The sequence below is a fragment of the Metopolophium dirhodum genome, chromosome 1 (genome assembly GCF_019925205.1).
Source record: "Metopolophium dirhodum isolate CAU chromosome 1, ASM1992520v1, whole genome shotgun sequence".
Lineage (NCBI taxonomy): Eukaryota > Metazoa > Arthropoda > Insecta > Hemiptera > Aphididae > Metopolophium > Metopolophium dirhodum.
The window spans coordinates 48,479,063-48,486,120 of NC_083560.1; the positions used below are offsets into that span (position 1 = coordinate 48,479,063).

The window sequence follows — 7,058 nt, forward strand, 5'->3', positions numbered from 1 at the left end:
CTGTGCTGGTGGACGAGTGGAAGAGGCGGAGGACGCGGTGACAAGGCGGTAGTACGAGAGTACACACACACACACACACACACACACATACAATTATATACGTTCGCAGCCAGTTTAGGACGTCACTATACATACATACTATAAGGTACCTATATATATATATATATATATATTATGTATATTTATGTATGTGTAGGACGCGCGGGAAACGAGCGCGACCGGAACAAAGTGAGTCACGGTGCAGCACACGACCCGTACCGAATCGCTAATTACACATTCAACCCCGTGCTTTGGACGACTTTGTACGTGGCGGTGAAGAAAACGGGCGCGTGGCCCTATGCGTAATGCGTACATGAGGATTGGAGCTCGGGGAAATGGATGCAAAGACCCTGCGCCTATATAGGTTAGATCCCTATCAACGGGGACGAGAAAACTCGACTTCATTCCGTCACGGACGATCCGAACTGCGTCGTTGCAAACACATTGTCCGGCTGGTGCAGGTTTTCAACTGTGTATAATAAAGTCTCTGTCTGGAACCGCGGTACATAAGGTATCACGTCGCGTATACCTATAAGATATGTCGTCGTAGCACCGCATACGAGACATACATAATAATATGATCTTAGCGCTTCCCGATTCATATACCATAATTATTCCATCACGTGGTTGATTGTTCTCGACCAATATTTTGGATACCCGACGATTTTGGCAAGATGCGGGGGTTTGTAATACTTGTCAACCAAAATATCCGTCCACGAAACTGCACCACGAAAGATACTAGGTATATGATAGGCTGATATACTTATCGTTGTATTGGATTACAGCACTGACCAAAAACTTGTTTTATTTTACCTTGGCTAAAACCGTTATTGTAGAACTACCTCAGAATACGGCAGGCGAAACTGAAAGAATTGTAAATTTCCTAAAATAGTCCATAGATGCGTTAAGTTTATGTAGAAATTCTATATTTAATAACTATTTAAAATAATATTACTATATATAGACGCCTCAATTGAAAGCATGGAACTATATTATTATCGACTCCTGAGTGACTCCGTGACAATCATTTCAATTCCCCCCCCCTCAGTAAAAAAATCTAGGGACAGTACATTACAATAATATAATATAACTTAAATGAATTATACATGAAGATTATACACACTCTTGAAGTATATAGTATAAAAGTTTCTATTGCCAGTTTAGCCAGATCTGAACATTTAAATTAATTCAAAACTATTTTTAAAAACGTTTTTGGAATGGGGAGGGAGGAAAGGAAGGAAACTGATTTAATCAGGGACTTCTTGAAAATATACATATGGCCAGAAATTTGAGACAGTCCTATATAGACAAGTCTATGATGATCGCCAGACGACTTGACTCGTATACATATGTATCCTGCAGGGACTGGAACCTTTTGAATTTATCGGTATCGGTTTTTGGTACTGGTTCTCCAAAAATAAAATAACTGTTCCGGTTCAGTTCTGGGTTTTTGAAGGGATCGGTTCCAAATAATTTTGGTACTGTTTCTAGATAATTTAGTTACTGAAAAGTATAATAATTTTAAATACCTATCCGGAATGCGGGTGTACTTAATGAGAAATATTAGAAAACATATAATACGATCATACATAGTTTATGCACAAAACAGTAATACCATTAAATTATGATAAATAAAATAATTTTATTTTTGAACCCAGAAGAACCGATTTAATTTGAAAATTCCTGTTCAGTTCGAATGCCGAATACTTAATTTATTAAGATAAAAGTTCTGGTTCTTAAAGGTCTTAAAGGTTCTGGTTCCAGAACCGGTTCTTTTAGGTTCGGTTCCAGGTCCCTGCAGTCGTCTAGTAATTATTAGCAATTTACTGTTGTTTTATCACTGCAGTGTCGCGGAATGACACTGGTTTTTAATGAATTATTACGATTCGTTGGTTTCCGCCGGTTTGTTTTTATACATTTCACATGTTAATGTATACGGAGAACCGCCACTGCAGGCGATCTGCAGACGTTTCGACTATAGCGACGACGATAGTATTGTAATAAAGTATATTATAATATTTATTTCAGGCAACCGCCGTCGCTCGCGTGGAGTTTCAACATTTTCAAACCCAGTCCACTCAGTTCCCGAACGTGCCGATATTATATAATAATAATAATAATATCGGTGGTGACGTCCGGCGTGAGCCGATATCGCGATCCGAGGTGGATTCGTGCGGAACGCGCCGGGCCGGTCACGCAGTCGCGGCGACGCGGCGGAAGAGGCTGCGCGGAAAAAACTCGACCGCGACCGAATTCGCTGGGTCCGGCGCGTTTTGCGGGACACGCGTCGCCGTTTCGTGTGCGAATAGTATAATATTATCGTTACGTAACAATAATATAATTATCGAAGCCGGAAGCAATTCGAGGCGGCCCATCATCACGGTCGTGTACATCGCGAATTGGATCGCGCCGATTAATATTATATAATATATTATAGGCACCTATACAGTTACTGTACTGGCGATCTATTGAAATGTCAGTGCTTAAAATAATAATAATTATCTTATTTTCTTCCCGCTCCATTCGTTTACCTACAGTCGGCTGTATATTATATATATTAATATATTATCCAAGGCTGGGCATTAACGAGTTAAAATGTTAAAGTTAAGTTGAAAAGTTGATTTAATTTAAACTTTTTAACTTAACTAGTTACTTTTGGCTTTTCATTAACTTAACTGTTAACTTACTAAATTTCTTTCTTAATTAACGTGAATTTAACGAGTTAATTTTTCATTTGAAGAAGTAAGTTATGTTGATTTGTTTTGTTTTTAATTTTATAATACTTCACTATTTCAGTCTATTATTTTCATGTCAAAAAATATGTATCGTAAACTGTTTAAAGTTAAAAATTTATATGATTCGAATCTAACTTATATGGAAATACTGTATAAAGTATAAACACTATATCCCATAATTTAGTTTTGGGTTGGGAAAAAATTAAGTACGCTAGCGTTGTATAAACAAATTAACTTTTTTTTAACTTAATAAAAAGTTCACAAAAAGTGTTATTAACTTTTAACTTAACTGAGTTAACCAATAGTTAAATTAACTTTTAACTTTTTGTTATTGGTGCATATCAACTTAACTTAACTGAGTTAAAAAAAATCATCAACTTGCCCAGCCTTGAATTATTATCTGCAGTCGTTGCAATTTTCACAAGTTTTACAATGATGATTTCCAACCGGTCGATCGTATAATAATAATAATAATAATAATAACCGGATCCGGTGGCGGTTCGACGAGAGTGCACAGGTATAGGTAGATCTCATTGTTTTCGAATCACTCGATTCGCGACAAAATGTAATGCCCATTATATAAGTGTTTATATAGTGTTAACCTACAAATTATTTACAGACATCTCTTGGCTTGTACCGGAAACTGCAGGCTGCAAGACGGTCGAATAATATTTGTCTCTTCGAGCGGATCCAACAACCGTTGGATTTTCGAGTAGGTACAAGTATCCAACAGAATTCGAGTTTGCACAAATTGCCTATTTAAGTACCTAATTTTAGAGGCATAATATTTTGTGTGAAATAATTCATATTATACCATATCAATGGCGTTCAAGGGAAATATGTCCTGCAATAGTGTTGTGGTTATATTATTAAACATATTCATGGTAAGTATAACATAATGTATGATTATTATTATCTATATAACATTGCAGTGTGTAAAAACATTTTCTGGTTTTAATATAGTGATAAATCTAAAAAAAATCCAACAGGGTTCTGGTGAACTCCCTCCCCCTCACCGTGCGAACACGACATAATATATTGATCAAAGATCGCCATGCCACCATGTGTCCTGGAAAAATGCGAGCCCGGCGTAATATATTATGAACAATGAACCGCACAGTGCCTAAACACCGATAAGACCGTTCTCGGTGACTATAGTAAGTCATGTATATAACATTCATAAAAATCCAATATAATAATATTATTCAATATTCGTCGAAACGAAGCTTCAAAACTTTTCGATTAGGACATTCGATAACATTATTTAGGCCGCGGCCCACGTAAAACATCAATAATTTTTGATTCGTGCAAAAACAACTTCACGGCACCAATGCACAGCTCCGCGATATTTTTCGAGCATTCTATATAAACGTATTCCGATACGAGGGAGAAAAAATAAAACAATACGCCGACGTTTCAAAACCTGTCCACTCCGCCCAGCAGACGCGATCGAGGATCAACGACAAGTAGGTGTAGCACAAACTTCAAAGCTATCGGTTTACATCCCATTGATGTTACTTATTCTTAATCGTTGCGGTCCTCGATACCACACCCCCGCACGACAGCTCTACACCGGGTATTCCAGTTTGCGATCAAGACAATAGGAAAACAATTTTTTTATGCCTAGACTGCCCGCTGTACGAAATGTAGATGGGACTTCTTAAATGAATATTTTAACACACGAAACAATAATAGTTGCTTACAACGATAAATTTCCAAACTATGAGTCGTATAATATTATATACGCTGCACGTTTATAATACATTAAAACTGCAGTAGGTAATGGATAGTATAATATTGATGAATAATAATAATATTTCGGTTTTCGCGATCGTTTTAAAAATTAAATACTTTCCGTCACTTCGTTCGTGGTTTTGATTCGTCAACTCTGGCCATTAATTCTCAAATGTATAACAGTCATAATATTATGCGCACATTTTGTACGAATATTAATTAATCGTTAATATTAAAGCGCGGATTGGTATGCGATTGTATATTTTTGGATTTTTGTCAGTTATCATAACGAATCTTGTTTCAACCTATAGGCTATATAATGACAAATGTTTTCAAATTAATCATAATAAGTACACAACATGTAACCATTATTGTATATGTTTTCGTATTTCGACAACATTTGATATTGAAGTGAGATTAATTTATAATATACTGTTTAAAAATCTAGTATCTAAGGTGTAATAAATAATATTTCGTCAAGTAGAAATAACTGAAGTTATACATTTTGTCGACTACAAGCCTATCGCTTACTAATATATTTTTATCGTTTTTAACAGGAACATGACTTTCTAGTTGGCAAAGAACCCAAGAGTAGCAATATCACTAAACAAATATATTTGTTTTGAATTTAGTATTTAATTAAGCTGTTAAGTTAGTTTTCAATTATTTCTATACTTTATAAATCAACAATTATTAAATAAACGATTAATAATAATTTGTGTACATGTTTTTTTCTACAATATATTTGTGTCGAATATTTTCTAGATTTTCGCTGCGTAATATGGAATATCGTGATACTTTTCTGTGCATACGAATCCGTGTTCTAGTTGTTATTCTATGAAATGAAAAATAAAATTGGACTTTTTCGTTTAAAAATTATGGTATATAATATATTGTTACAACCAAGTCTCGCGTATAGTAACAGAAAAAAAATCTTTATAACTCCCTATTATAATTATTCAGATGTTTAGAAAAATATCGAAGGATCTCACTAGAGACCATTTTTTCGGTTATTATTCGGGACCAATTAGGTTTTCTGGTCTGTTCAGACATTATAACCACAAAATATAATATATTATAATATGACATTTGATTATTATTTTTTATTTTACTTTATTATTATTTTTTTTTTGCGCACAAATTATATTATACGCGTATATAGCTGGTTAACTGGTAATAGGTATACGATATTGGATTTTTTTTCTTAATGACATTTTTTACCCCGCTGCGGGGATTATTATATTATACTGTGTACCTATATATAGGTAATACGCTCGACGTCGAATATAAAACGATCAAAGCGGAATTGGGCGAAAATGTCCATTGTTAGTTCTAAAATAATTTAATACACCGATGTATTATTATTTTTCTCCCTTGTTTATCGATTCGTATTTTCTATTTTCACCGCGACCGTATACACCACGTGTTCCAACGTGGTCTAGAATACGGTGGAGCGATGTATAGTATTATTATTAAAAAATCAAACAGTTCATTTATTTTGTTTGCTATAAAAACGTCGAAGGAACGTTCGGCATATATTATGATGGAGATTGTCAAAACGTATTTTCTTGTAGATTTTTGCCATATTGTTGAAAATTACGTGTTCAATACAACTGTAAGTCAATTAAAAAAATATCATTAGATAAGCAAACACGTGTTATCCGACATATGTTAGTGCGTTAAGTTATCCTATGTAAAGGGATGATTAGAATAGGTACTGTATGAGTACAAGTATGTATGGGCATAGTTGGTAATTCTTACATTGAAAAAAAAAGAGTAATCCAGGGCGAACGATAGTATAAAATCAATTCTCGTGGCAAATATCAAAAGCTCGAAGAAAGTTTAATTAAAAAGTCTGTTTTATATACATATACAACACTTCAACAAAAGTCTATTCATAAATAAATAGGATTTAATAATAAAAAAAAAAATAATAAATGAGTTAGCTAATTTTTAAGCTCTCTTTTTTTCTCAACGTTTAATGATATAATATTGTGTGCTTGAGTTCACAAATTCAAAGATTAAAAATCGAAATAACATTTGATTAAAAAAAAACTTTTGAAGTATTTGTGTAAAGTATTATGTAGTTGTTTCAATTCGTTTTAAATTACTTTTCACAATGGTTTCGTCTCTTATAGGAAACAATATAATATTATATTTTTATATCCAATATTATGTATATAGGCACCACGAAGTATCGTCTCCCTTGATATTCTAACACGGGTATAGAAGTATAGAACTTATATAACTTCTAACTCATTTATAACTTACCTATACCAAAATTTACACCGTGGTTGCTAATTTCCATAAAGGTACTTAAAAAATATTTTTACTTTCCATATTTCTGTATAGTCACTATAATAATTACCTAGCAAATGATTTCGTATTCTCGTCTTTAAATTAAATTTTACTATCGCGATTATAGTATAATGGTATCGGTGGTAATCATGTTTAAATCTAGGTATGTGGTTGCTCGTATTGATTTTCGTTCAAATACCATTTGCTTCGTGTATAGGTAACTACAGGTTCATGATATTTAAACTTGATAAA

At 33.8% G+C, this 7,058-nt stretch overlaps 1 long non-coding RNA gene across 1 annotated transcript; it reads left to right on the forward strand.

The window, feature by feature from the left end:
* Positions 1 to 3,095: 3,095 nt before the first annotated feature.
* LOC132933609 (uncharacterized) lies at positions 3,096 to 3,888 on the forward strand. The gene is made up of 3 exons (XR_009662910.1): positions 3,096 to 3,291; positions 3,394 to 3,658; positions 3,738 to 3,888. It is a non-coding gene; the product is annotated as an uncharacterized LOC132933609 (long non-coding RNA).
* The last annotated feature ends 3,170 nt before the right edge of the window (positions 3,889 to 7,058 follow it).